The sequence below is a fragment of the Rutidosis leptorrhynchoides genome, chromosome 4, assembly GCF_046630445.1.
Source record: "Rutidosis leptorrhynchoides isolate AG116_Rl617_1_P2 chromosome 4, CSIRO_AGI_Rlap_v1, whole genome shotgun sequence".
Classification (NCBI taxonomy): Eukaryota; Viridiplantae; Streptophyta; class Magnoliopsida; order Asterales; family Asteraceae; genus Rutidosis; species Rutidosis leptorrhynchoides.
Genome location: NC_092336.1, coordinates 108,778,146 through 108,790,986, shown reverse-complemented (window position 1 = coordinate 108,790,986; position 12,841 = coordinate 108,778,146). Strand labels below are relative to the sequence as shown.

The window sequence follows — 12,841 nt, the reverse complement described above, 5'->3', positions numbered from 1 at the left end:
ATAATTGAAAGCTTGGTCGTAGAAAAATAAATAATAATATATATAAATAGGTGTTAAATTGTGATTGGTTAAAATAACAATACGCTTAGTTTTTTTTTACCTCACCATTTCACTAACGCCATCGCGGCGTCAATCCGTACTCTTGGTTAATCGAGTTTGTTGGCGCATCTCATTTTTTTTTTTTTTTTTTTTTTTTTTTGCGTTAGAGAGCACCAATAACACGTGTTTTTTATTTTACAGAATGTAAAGATATTGACTACACTTCGAGGTCAATCCATCCATACTCATGGTTAATCGAGGTCAATGCAAAGATATTGGAAAATAGTAAAAGTTTGTTTTTTAAGGTACCTTTTTTTATCCTCTTTATTTTTTGCATTAAATATTTAATATACATGGAAAATAGTTTTATCTACATTTGAAGGTTAATCATATTTTAATTACCGTCTCAAGATTACGTTTTAAAAAAAGAAAAATTATTTATTTGATTCAGATTGAACTTAATTATTTATAAGTACTCGTTGTGATACATTATTATATGTCAATTTTAGTCCTCTTTATTATTGATCTGTGATACATATAGTCCATAAAGTTTTGACTTTAAACGTGTACTACTACACCTTATTCGACTTTGAGTTTACACTTCCTAAAAGTTCTAGCTTTAATCGATAAAAGATATTATTTGTTTTTTTTCTGAACGGCGATTTTTTTGGCATCAGTAGATCATTTCTTTCAACGACCCTCATCATTTGCACGTAACACACACGTTCGGGCGGAAACCCAAACCTGATCGACGGTACCGGGAACACATCCATTCGGGCAGTGGTTCCGGGTAGGGGTCCGTGAACGAATCCGTTAAAACCTCCCTATATGGTCAATATATACTACCATTATTGGTGTTCAATTGGTTTAAAGAAAATCATGTCATCCCTAAGGATCGAACCCATGACCTCTCCCTATCTCATGACACAAAACACATGGGGAGAATCGTTGGACTATGACCGCAAGTTCAAAAGATATCATTTGTTTGAAAGGGTTTTAGGTTGATAACATTGTTTTAAAAGTTGTAACTACGAATTGAACTTAAACTTCAACTTCACATTAATTTAATCAATTACGGAGTAAAATATTTTAGAGATATGTTAAAAAGAATTTTTAACGGAGTAAAATATTTTAGAGACATGTTAAAAAGAATTTTACAATTAGTAGAAGAATAATTCTAGATAGAATTGTATTCATTTGTATCCTTAATATTTGCATCTTTAATTTAAGTTGAGATTCAAGGGACAAATTCCAGTCCTTGAATCAGATTTCTATCACATGTGATTGAATTTTACAATCACATGTGATTGGATTTGACATGCAGAATCACATGTAATTGGGTTTTACAATCACATGTGATTGACATGCAGAATCACATGTGATTGAGTTTTTTCCAATCGCATGTGATTGAGTTTTTACAATAACATGTGATTAGCTTTTATCGAATTGTACTGATGATGAACAGTAGCGAGCGAGAGTCTTCATATGAACTCGAAGCATGATTTTTCGAAACAAACACTTTCAATCTGTGAGTCCTTCATCAAAGTTGTTCAAAATCAATCCATAAACACACGTGAATTATTAACTAAAGCTAAATCATCACATAATTCATCAATTTAATGATGAACACCTTTGACATTGAAATTAGAATTCGTTTCTTCGATTTAGAAACTGAGATTTTGCACATAGTTTCACGATGAGATTGAGAACACTTCTACAATTTCACATTTCCTCAAATCATTCCCGATTGATCCGAAGATCTAATCGCCTTAACTTTTTGAAGAACGAAGAACACGAATCAAATCTGTAGTTGATTCAATTTAATGATGAACGGGGTTTAGGATTATGATATAGATCATGTATTTCAGCTCAATTCATTGTAAGAATCATCTTGAGGAGAATTCACAATTTGAAGGTGGTGAAGAACATGAACGTACTGTTGCAGTTCCCCACAATTTGAAGGTGATGAGAAATCATTTGCAATTGATACAAGAGTTAGGATTTATTGATCCCTTGAATCTCAACTTAAACTAAGAATTCAAATGAATGTTGCTCGCAGATAAACAAAAGATGCTAAAACTTATATAAAAATGATGATGTATATAAGTGAAAAATTAAAAACATGCCATATGTGTGTAGTAAAACGTGGATTATTTTTTTTTAAGGGCGATGCCCCAAAGTTGTATACTATATGGAGATCAAACTTGAATCTCCACTAGAGATTCACAAGTCTCAACCACTAACCAACGAGCTTATAGCTCAGTGGTACCCGATGCCTTTGATCCCTGGGCCCACAGTGGGGGAAGCTTTGACCCAAGATAGGCGCAAGTTCGATTCTCAGTCTGGGCGCCCCGCATGGAATTATTTCTCCCTCCGGGGGGAAATTTGTGAAGTGTTTCGGGGGTCTAGCTAGCTGGGGTAAAAATCGCCTTGCCGTCACTGTGGGTACTGGGAGGAGGTACTTTGCCGGCACAGGTCTCTTTCGGGGTGGGATTGGTGGGTGCTACGGCACACAGGGTTAGCGTGTCCCTGCCAACTTACACGTTTTGACCCAAGTCTCAACCACTAAGCTACCTCTTGAAGTGATATAAATACATAAAAGCTGTATATAAACCAGCTTACATGTTTTTATACTAGATAGCATACAAGTATCAACTTGAGACAAACTCAAGCCATGAGTTATAAATAAAACTAGAAAGAGGTCCGGCGCACGCGTTGCTGCGCGTTACCCGGTTTTTCCTGTTCGACTGTAATAAAATTATATGTACATATGTTAAGAGTGGCTGCTTATACTACTACTGGTGTTACAAAAGAGTGTGAGTATTTTTAATTACAACAACATCACCTAGCAAAAGATAGCGTATATGGTTCTATCCTAGTACATAACGTAAAGATCAAACAAAAGGGTATTGGTACAACTTGTTTAAACGGTTGTTACTCCATTTTCTTTTCTGCACTTTGCCACTTTATGACGACTTCTCTTCTGCAAACATAACTTCATTTAACATAAAAAAAAAATCTGAACGTCGTGTGAACTTCAAAATCTTAAACTGATAGAAATAAACAAATGATTATTACGGTGTTGATACGGATTACCATAGCATTAATCTTACTGATATTCGGTGTCTCAGCAGCAGTCTCGAGAGCTGGGTTGTTTAGCAAAATGGTTTTTGTTTTAACATGAAATATATTGGGTATATTTTGTTAGTATGTGATATACGTTTTCGCAAAGTAATACAAACATATATTGATGGGTGGCACCTGATGTTTTAGAGTTTTAAACTCACAATGTTCGTTCAATTAAGATATATCATCAAAAAATCTTCTCTTAGAGTAAAGAAACACTAAATACACTAAGTGCCTACCGACGGGACCCAAGATGTGTAGTGTATATGGTTATTGGAATAAGTATGTTTTATTTCGCTACAGTTTTAGCATGTATATTTTTGGTTTTTGGAATAAGGCATGCCTGGTTCTTGGAATAAGGGTCTTTTGGTTGACGTTTTTAGATAGTCTGTTGTTGGTTCCTATGTCTGCGTCGTCTGTTGTTCTTCAGTTGGTCGTGAGCCTGGTGGTATATTAATTGTTGGTTCGATATAGTTAGTGTAATTTTGTATTGTTTTAAGTTCAAACCGAAACTATACACAAATACAATCGTCGTTTTTACAGTCTTGTGTAATTTGTAAAAAAAAAAAAAAAAATAAGAAAGAAAGATTCTAATCTATATAGCCTAATCACTTAATTTTATAAATTTACACAGAAGATGATCATAAACATTAGCTATCCTAGAATCCAACCTAATGTCTTTTATACTACTACTCTTAAAAATATAGACAATATAAAACGGCATGAACATGACAATATTAAAGAAGTTCAACGCAAAACTTTTGACTCTTCATATGTTGAACAAAGTTAGTCATTAAATCATTTAGTAAACAACAAACTATTCAATTCTTAAATATGCATCTAAAGTCAATACTTTATTGCGAACTTTCTGTAGCTTGTGTATGGTAGTAGATCATAGGAATTGAACCAAAATATTGACCTGAGAACAAATTCAGCTATAATACTCTCTATTTAATAATTTGGTATAAGTTGACATTTTTGTTGTACTTACATAATGGCCTAGCATAATGCAGCTGTAGTTCATTTCGACACCGGTTTTGACATTTCTTGTGATCCATGTACGGAAAACTTTAGCGTCTAGTGCTTTGTTGCTGGTACTCGGTCTTATGCCAGTTATTGACAGTGGTTGTTCCAATACTAAAAAGAGGTTCGACGTGCAATGTTGCGTTCTATGTTATAGGCTGCATTCAGGGGGTTATTAACAATTACATTACATATTACATATGCATATATAGATTGCATATTATTATATATATATATATATATTACATATATGTGTATATGTATATGTATTATAGGACACTACATAATAGTCAATCAAAGTATTCACATCTCTTGCGCATCTCGACATTTCTGCGTTCTCGGAAGAGAACTTCAAAGAACCCGCTAATAAAGCGAACTCCTGAAATTTTAAGAATGGGGAAACCAAATTTTTATAAATATATGTATTTGGGTAAAGATATACTGTCAAAGCTGATCACTTAATAATGGTGGAAAATATGACCCAGTCACTCATAAATGGGTTAATTTAGGTCTGCTTAAACCTAATGGGCCATATCATAAAATGGATAAGGAGTATGTTGAAAGTACTTTAAACTATTAGTAATGCCTCAAACTTCCAAATTGTTTGTATAAAAAGAACGTTATAGAGGTAAAAATATTGGTATACCAAATTTATTCATGTTTATTAAGCTATCATTTCTTGGTTTCAATTTCAGGTTTGTCAAATGTTACATTTTTAGTGAAATCAAAAATCAAAATAGTTGGTGCTGAATATTCTTTGTATATACTCCTTTGCAGTGTAAAAAGAATATATATATATATATATATATATATATATGTATGTATGTATGTATATATATATATATATATATATATATATATATATATATATATATATATATCTACTATCTACATATGTAATATGATGTACTTTGAAATCATACCTGTAAGGACTGACTTCTGATGTATCTTCTTTTTATGCAGACTGTATAGAGCTAAGCGAACATAGTGAGAGCTGTAAATTGTTGCAAGAATGTTCAAAAATTTTGTGTATTGATCTACTGATGATACACACACAAATCAGCTTATATAAATCACCAAACTTGATAAATAAAAACCTTTGTTCAAATATAGATACTTTGAACGCACCTCAAATCCCCAATCTTTAGAACATCTCAAATAAGCTTATTTTCCATAAATCCTAGATGTTTCACCCAAATATCAAAATACTAAATTAATATTCAAAAACCACCATTTAAAACACACAAAATTAAGCATATGAGTTACAGAATCAATCAAACCTGAAGATATAATAGCAGCGGTTCCATAAATCAAAATTTTATGACTAAACTTAACCGTGGTCATAAAAAACCCTAAAACCCCCAGTCTTCCGTTACAGACCAACCATAACATCAATCGACCAACAAACTTAAATCCGTAACCTTCTCCAATTTATGAAGTAGACGACCATTCAAAACACCAACGGGAAAGAACCCTAAATTTCCGGCGACGAAAGGAAAACAACAAAAAATTTACCATGAAAGAAGAGGATGACGATGACAAAGGAGAAAAAACATTGATTTCACTGAACGAATTGAGAAATCGCCATGAAGCGGTAACGATTGAGGAAGGGGTGTGTCTTTATTGTGTGTGTGTGTGTGTGTTTTTTTTTTTTTTTTTTTTTTTTTTTTTTTTTTGGCGTGCAACATATACGGGGAAAGAGGAAAAAGAGGTAAGGAAGCAACATTAATTCCATACCTAAAACCATGCCTAATTAGCCAATAGGATCCCACCCGAACCTCTCAAACGACAATAAAAAGACTAAAAACTACAAACCCCTTTTGGGCTGGTATACTTATTAATAATAATTATTTAAATAGAAACTGAGATGAGAATGCCTATAACGCATGTTGCCTCATTAGTTTATAGATTCAAATATCAAAATATCAAATAATTGTGCATATCACGAACGTTTAAAAAATACATGTATCATTCATGGATGACAAGTTTCACTATCATGAAAACTTGTCTTTGTCAAGATGATATCACGTGTTTCTGCAACTTCTTGAATGTCACTTATATAGCAAAGCATGATATAATAACATAAATAATAAATAACATAACATAATAACATATACGAAAACCAAATTCGTTTTAAAAAGGTAGATTGTGATACATTCTTTTTCAGCTTGATGATAATACGCAGCATTAACTTTACGATGGTGTTTGTTGAAAACCAAATTCGTTTACGATGGTGTTTGTTGAGACCCCGAATATGAGTGAGATTGCGTGGGTTTTGGATCCGAATAACTCGGGTATATTTATACAGGAATCTGTTATTTCTACCCATTCGCGTATATTCCCATCAATGGGTTAGAACTTTGAACTTATTTTGGCAGTATTTTTCTATGTACTGTTTTAGACTAATTGTGACGTTTACATGTTTTATACATAATGGTTGAGTTTGATAGCATCAAGTATATGTATGTTACTAAGTATCCACGAAATTTATCAATAAAAGAACTCTCTTTTGTAACAACCCAAACCAAACCACGAACAAACCCGCTTGAAATATCACAAAAAAAAAAAATTTATTTCTCTGTTCACCAAATGGCGCGGCGCCATATGGTAAACAACGAGATGGTAAGCTAACGCTTAGTGAATGCAATAATTACACACATACATATATAATATATCTATTTGCAAACACTTACACGCATACCGTATACATGCTAGCAAACACAATTAGCTTATCGTCATAAATACAAGCTATAACCACCAATAACCAACTAGCATAACAATAACATATTTAACTTGAACAAATATAATATGCTTACTCTACAACACAATAACCATGGTTAACCAATCGAACAAGGAACGGTGTTTAAAAACCGTCGGAGTTCATAACTACCATTAGTGCACTTAACACTTCGTACACTAACCCCACGGGTGGCATCTTAACACGTCGATACTTCATCCTGGGTGGCGTCTTAACACGTCGACACTTCACCCCGAGTGGTGTCTTAACACTTCGACACTTCACTCTTCATTTTACTTGAGGTGGCATCTTAACACGTCGATACTTCACCTCGAGTGGCGCCTTAACACATCGGTACTTCACGCGTTAATCTCTTGGAGTGGCATCTTAGCACATCGATACTTCACTCCGGGTGGTGTCTTAACACATCGACACTTCACCCCGGGTGGCGTCTTAACACATCGACACTTCACCCGTCACATTACTTTGAGTGGTGTCTTAGCACATCGACACTTCACTCGTCACGTGAAATGTGGTGTCTTAGCACATCGACACTTCACATCTCACGCTACAACAAATAAATACATTATATACCTACGCATATAATTATTCCACTCACCTTACGCCTATGGTGAATCAATAAACCAAGCTTGAATCTTCAAGGTAACGCACCTATTACAAAGTACATATAATCAATCAACCATCCAAGTTGGTCAAACCCACAACACTCACCACTACTAGGTCATTTTGACCCATTTGAACACTTAACCCTAAAATTGGGTCATCTTTTGCCAAAACCCTAACATTAGCCAAGTTAGGTCTTAAAACACCTTTTAACACTAAGTTTATGCATTAATCACAAACATTAACCAACCTAGGTCCATTTTGACCCGTTTGACCAATTTAAGGTAAACACACCCATTTCGGGTCACCCATTATGAAATGTCCCATTCTTATTGATTAAAAACGTTTCATATTAATTGATTTCGTTGCGAGGTTTTGACCTCTATATGAGACGTTTTTCAAAGACTGCATTCATTTTTAAAACAAACCATAACCTTTATTTCATAAATAAAGGTTTAAAAAGCTTTACGTAGATTATCAAATAATGATAATCTAAAATATCCTGTTTACACACGACCATTACATAATGGTTTACAATACAAATATGTTACATCGAAATCAGTTTCTTGAATGCAGTTTTTACACAATATCATACAAACATGGACTCCAAATCTTGTCCTTATTTTAGTATGCAACAGCGGAAGCTCTTAGTATTCACCTGAGAATAAACATGCTTTAAACGTCAACAAAAATGTTGGTGAGTTATAGGTTTAACCTATATATATCAAATCGTAACAATAGACCACAAGATTTCATATTTCAATACACATCCCATACATAGAGATAAAAATCATTCATATGGTGAACACCTGGTAACCGACATTAACAAGATGCATATATAAGAATATCCCCATCATTCCGGGACACCCTTCGGATATGATATAAATTTCGAAGTACTAAAGCATCCGGTACTTTGGATGGGGTTTGTTAGGCCCAATAGATCTATCTTTAGGATTCGCGTCAATTAAGGTGTCTGTTCCCTAATTCTTAGATTACCAGACTTAATAAAAAGGGGCATATTCGATTTCGATAATTCAACCATAGAATGTAGTTTCACGTACTTGTGTCTATTTTGTAAATCATTTATAAAACCTGCATGTATTCTCATCCCAAAAATATTAGATTTTAAAAGTGGGACTATAACTCACTTTCACAGATTTTTACTTCGTCGGGAAGTAAGACTTGGCCACTGGTTGATTCACGAACCTATAACAATATATACATATATATCAAAGTATGTTCAAAATATATTTACAACACTTTTAATATATTTTGATGTTTTAAGTTTATTAAGTCAGCTGTCCTCGTTAGTAACCTACAACTAGTTGTCCACAGTTAGATGTACAGAAATAAATCGATAAATATTATCTTGAATCAATCCACGACCCAGTGTATACGTATCTCAGTATTGATCACAACTCAAACTATATATATTTTGGAATCAACCTCAACCCTGTATAGCTAACTCCAACATTCACATATAGAGTGTCTATGGTTGTTCCGAAATATATATAGATGTGTCGACATGATAGGTCAAAACATTGTATACGTGTCTATGGTATCTCAAGATTACATAATATACAATACAAGTTGATTAAGTTATGGTTGGAATAGATTTGTTACCAATTTTCACGTAGCTAAAATGAGAAAAATTATCCAATCTTGTTTTACCCATAACTTCTTCATTTTAAATCCGTTTTGAGTGAATCAAATTGCTATGGTTTCATATTGAACTCTATTTTATGAATCTAAACAGAAAAAGTATAGGTTTATAGTCGGAAAAATAAGTTACAAGTCGTTTTTGTACAGGTAGTCATTTCAGTCGAAAGAACGACGTCTAGATGACCATTTTAGAAAACATACTTCCACTTTGAGTTTAACCATAATTTTTGGATATAGTTTCATGTTCATAATAAAAATCATTTTCTCAGAATAACAACTTTTAAATCAAAGTTTATCATAGTTTTTAATTAACTAACCCAAAACAGCCCGCAGTGTTACTACGACGGCGTAAATCCGGTTTTACGGTGTTTTTCGTGTTTCCAGGTTTTAAATCATTAAGTTAGCATATCATATAGATATAGAACATGTGTTTAGTTGATTTTAAAAGTCAAGTTAGAAGGATTAACTTTTGTTTGCGAACAAGTTTAGAATTAACTAAACTATGTTCTAGTGATTACAAGTTTAAACCTTCGAATAAGATAGCTTTATATGTATGAATCGAATGATGTTATGAACATCATTACTACCTTAAGTTCCTTGGATAAACCTACTGGAAAAGAGAAAAATGGATCTAGCTTCAACGGATCCTTGGATGGCTCGAAGTTCTTGAAGCAGAATCATGACACGAAAACAAGTTCAAGTAAGATCATCACTTGAAATAAGATTGTTATAGTTATAGAAATTGAACCAAAGTTTGAATATGATTATTACCTTGTATTAGAATGATAACCTACTGTAAGAAACAAAGATTTCTTGAGGTTGGATGATCACCTTACAAGATTGGAAGTGAGCTAGCAAACTTGAAAGTATTCTTGATTTTATGTAACTAGAACTTGTAGAATATATGAAGAACACTTAGAACTTGAAGATAGAACTTGAGAGAGGTCAATTAGATGAAGAAAATTGAATAATGAAAGTGTTTGTAGGTGTTTTTGGTCGTTGGTGTATGGATTAGATATAAAGGATATGTAATTTTGTTTTCATGTAAATAAGTCATGAATGATTACTCATATTTTTGTAATTTTATGAGATATTTCATGCTAGTTGCCAAATGATGGTTCCCACATGTGTTAGGTGACTCACATGGGCTGCTAAGAGCTGATCATTGGAGTGTATATACCAGTAGTACATACATCTAAAAGCTGTGTATTGTACGAGTACGAATACGGGTGCATACGAGTAGAATTGTTGATGAAACTGAACGAGGATGTAATTGTAAGAATTTTTGTTAAGTAGAAGTATTTTGATAAGTGTATTGAAGTCTTTCAAAAGTGTATAAATACATATTAAAAAACTACATGTATATACATTTTAACTGAGTCGTTAAGTCATCGTTAGTCGTTACATGTAAGTGTTGTTTTGTAACCTTTAGGTTAACGATCTTGTTAAATGTTGTTAACCCAATGTTTATAATATCAAATGAGATTTTAAATTATTATATTATAATGATATTATCATGTATGAATATCTCTTAATATGATATATATACATTAAATGTCTTTACAACGATAATCGTTACATATATGTCTCGTTTAAAAATCATTAAGTTAGTAGTCTTGTTTTTACATATGTAGTTCATTGTTAATATACTTAATGATATGTTTACTTATCATAGTATCATGTTAACTATATATATATCCATATATATGTCATCATATAGTTTTTACAAGTTTTAACGTTCGTGAATCACCGGTCAACTTGGGTGGTCAATTGTCTATATGAAACATATTTCAATTAATCAATTCTTAACAAGTTTAATTGCTTAACATGTTGAAAACATTTAATCATGTAAATATCAATCTCAATTAATATATATAAACATGGAAAAGTTCGGGTCACTACAGTACCTACCCGTTAAATAAATTTCGTCTCGAAATTTTAAGCTGTTGAAGGTGTTGACGAATCTTCTGGAAATAGATGCGGGTATTTCTTCTTCATCTGATCTTCACTCTCCCAGGTGAACTCGGGTCCTATACGAGCATTCCATCGAACCTTAACTGAAAGGACCCGTTCATATACATTATAAACGATTCACAATAGTTGATTACATTGCGAGGTATTTGACCTCTATATGATACATTTTACAAACATTGCATTCGTTTTTAAAAGACAAACTTTCTTTACATCGAAAATTGACAGGCATGCATACCATTTCATAATATCCACTATCCAACTATAAATTGATTTAATAATAATCTTTGATGAACTCAATGACTCGAATGCAACGTTCTTCAAAATATGCTATGAAAGACTCCAAGTAATATCTTTAAAATGAGCAAATGCACAGCGGAAGATTTCTTTAACACCTGAGAATAAACATGCTTTAAAGTGTCAATCAAAAGGTTGGTGAGTTCATTAGTTTATCATAATCATTTATTTCCATCATTTTAATAGACCACAAGAATTTCATTTTCAGTTCTCATAAATATACGTCCCATGCATAGAGACAAAAATAATCATTCATATGGTGAACACCTGGTAACCGACATTAACTAGATACATATAAGAATATCCCCTATCATTCCGGGATCCTCCTTCGGACATGATATAAATTTCGAAGTACTAAAGCATCCGGTACTTTGGATGGGGTTTGTTAGGCCCAATAGATCTATCTTTAGGATTCGCGTCAATTAGGGTGTCTGTTCCCTAATTTTTAGATTACCAGACTTAATAAAAAGGGGCATATTCGATTTCGATAATTCAACCATAGAATGTAGTTTCACGTACTTGTGTCTATTTCGTAAAACATTTATAAAAGTTGCGCATGTATTCTCAGCCCAAAAATATAAAGGGTAAAAAGGCAAATGAAACTCACCATACTGTATTTCGTAGTAAAAATACATATAACGTCATTGAACAAGTGCAAGGTTGGCCTCGGATTCACGAACCTAAATTAATTATATATATTTATATGTTGGTCAATATTTGTCTAACAAATTAGGTCAAGTCATAGTGTACCACAATCCTAATGCTCGAGACTAATATGCAAAAGTCAACAAAAGTAAATTTGACTCAAAATAATTTCTAAAAATCTATACATGATTAATATATAGTTTAAATATCATCGTTTTATATTTTTAAATATTTTAAAAAGATTTATTAGAGTAAATAATATAATTTATTTATTAATAAATAAAATTTTATATTAAATTTATATAATCAAATATACTTTTATATATATTAAGTAATAAAATTTATAGGGTTCATTTAATATCATAAAGATAATATGATAGGTATTATTAAAGTAAGTTATTACACGTAGTAAAATATGTTTGTATCACATATTTATTTTATAAAATAATATCTATAATGATAGTAAGTAAAAGTTGTATTATTTTGTAATAATAATTATTATTATAAAAATATCAATATTTATAATTACTAAGATGACATTATGATAAAACGATAATTCTAATTATGATAACTTTAATATTTACGATAATTTTTAATATTATCTTTAAAATAATAATTCTATTTAAAATAATAATAATAATGATATTTTATAGTAACAATGACATTTCTATTAAAATGATAATTTTTGTTAAAATGATAGTTTTAATATTAACGATA

The 12,841-nt window shown here is 32.0% G+C and overlaps 1 long non-coding RNA gene across 2 annotated transcripts; it reads right to left on the bottom strand.

Annotated features, from left to right (window-relative positions):
* Positions 1 to 3,889: 3,889 nt before the first annotated feature.
* Positions 3,890 to 5,804, bottom strand: LOC139844927 (uncharacterized). 2 transcript variants are annotated; one of them, XR_011758135.1, is made up of 4 exons: positions 5,469 to 5,804; positions 5,317 to 5,368; positions 5,112 to 5,182; positions 3,890 to 4,567 (listed from the first exon to the last, which is right to left on the bottom strand). It is a non-coding gene; the product is annotated as an uncharacterized lncRNA (long non-coding RNA). The 2 variants fall into 2 exon arrangements; XR_011758134.1 differs by having other exon boundaries at positions 3,890 to 4,346.
* Between the last annotated feature and the right edge of the window lie 7,037 nt (positions 5,805 to 12,841).